General features: G+C 46.0%; 1 protein-coding gene across 1 annotated transcript in view; it reads left to right on the top strand.

The window, feature by feature from the left end:
- LOC105821715 (T-cell surface glycoprotein CD1e, membrane-associated-like) overlaps window positions 1-1,714 on the top strand; it is a 48,400-nt gene that overhangs the window by 26,925 nt on the left and 19,761 nt on the right.

The following is a 1,714-nucleotide window of genomic DNA, read 5'->3' as shown; positions in this document are numbered from 1 at the left end:
ATTTAATCAGGTCCCATGTATAATATTTATTTTTGTTGTTGCTGTGATTGCCTTTGGGGTCTTCTTCATAAATTCTTTGCCTAGGCCAATATCTGTAAGAGTTTTTCCAACATTTTCCTCTAAAATTCTTATAGTGTCATGCCTTAGGTTGAAGTCTGTTATCCATCAGGAATTAATTTTTGTGGTGAATGGTGAGAGGTGAGGGTTCTGTTTCAGTCTTCAACATGTGGCTATCCAATTTCCAGCATCATTTATTGAATAGGAATTCTTTTTGACGTGTATGTTTTTTTCTACTTTGTCAAAGATCACATGACAATATGAGGATGATTTTATATCTTGGTTCTCTGTTCTTTTGGTCCTCTGTTCTGATTGATTGGTCTGTGTTTAAGTTCTTGTGTCATTACCATGCCATTTTGGTTATTATAGCCTTGTAGTATAGCTTGAAATCTGCACTCAGGATGCCTAGTGTCTTCTGATAATGAGATTTGAGAAGAGCAGACTGATGAAACAGAGGAGAGACTGAAGGGACAGGGAGAACAGGCAGGGCATGTAAGAAGAGCAAAAGTAGGCATAGAGGTAAGAATTATGGGTCAGTAGAGCAAAACAGCAAGACCAAGAAGAGGGAGAAAGGAGGCCAGGTGGCAGATAGGTGGAGGAGAAGGCCACAGAGAGGCAGGAGCACAGAGACTGCTGAATGCGTTACTGGGTTCTACCAAGTCACTTCCATCGCTTCAAACATATGAGAATATTTACAACCCAAGTGTATTTGATTTCTGCAAGGCCAAAAGCTACTACATATTTTAGTCAGAACACAGACTTTGTTCTAAGTCAGGACTCCTTTTCCAGCAGTTAATGCAATAGAGGAGGTTGGGCAGATGTAGATAAGAACAGGGAGAAAACCTGGAAGCCAGAATGTGGGAGATATGGAAGGGAAGTGAGAGACCCTGTGGGAGGCTGTGGCAAAGGGAGGCAATGGAGGTTCTTTTGCAGAGACGCAGGCAGAGGGAGAAGTTTGTCTGCATGTGGAAAGGGAAGTGAGATGACAGTGCAAGAGGGTGTGGAGAGGGGTGCTAATGTCTGAGTTCTGAGGGAAGGCGTTCTGCCGAGACACTGTTCCCCTGACAGAGCTCCAGTGATGCACGTAATCCTGCTCCTGCTCCTGGTCCTCTTCAGGGAACTTTGCTGCCCTGAGGAAAGCACAGAAGGTAGGAAGAGCTCAGGTGGGAGGATACCGAGGGTAACGTACAGGGAGGTGGAGAGGAAGCTCTGGAGAGTACCTGAGAAAGGGAGCAGTGTTGCTCTAGGATGCTCTTGGAGTCTTTCAGGCTACTTTTAGGCCCAGAATTCTTGTCTACAGTCTTAGTTTCTGTCTCTGATTTTGGGGAGAGAAATTTGGCCCAGGGGAAAAGCAATACTGGAACACGTGTAATTATCTCCATCCTTCCTCTCCTCTCTGGTCTCCTCTTCTTCCTGTGGCATCTTGTTTCCCAACGCTTTACACTCTCTCCACTTTGCATTCCCCTCTCTCTCAGCTCCCCAAGCTCTAGGATCCCATCATCCAGAAGCAGAAGAGCCCCTTTCCTTCCACGTGCTCCAGAACTCCTCCTTTGCCAACCACAGCTGGGTGCACACCCAGGGCCAGGTTGGCTGGGTGAGATGCAGATTCACTCCTGGGATGGTATCATGGGAATCATCTGCTTTCTGAGGTCATGGT

Source organism: Propithecus coquereli, unplaced genomic scaffold (assembly GCF_000956105.1).
Source record: "Propithecus coquereli isolate 6110/MARCELLA unplaced genomic scaffold, Pcoq_1.0 Scaffold59, whole genome shotgun sequence".
In the NCBI taxonomy this organism is placed as follows: Eukaryota; Metazoa; Chordata; class Mammalia; order Primates; family Indriidae; genus Propithecus; species Propithecus coquereli.
The sequence above is the reverse complement of the archived record's forward strand: the minus strand, read 5'-3'. Positions and strand labels throughout refer to the sequence as shown.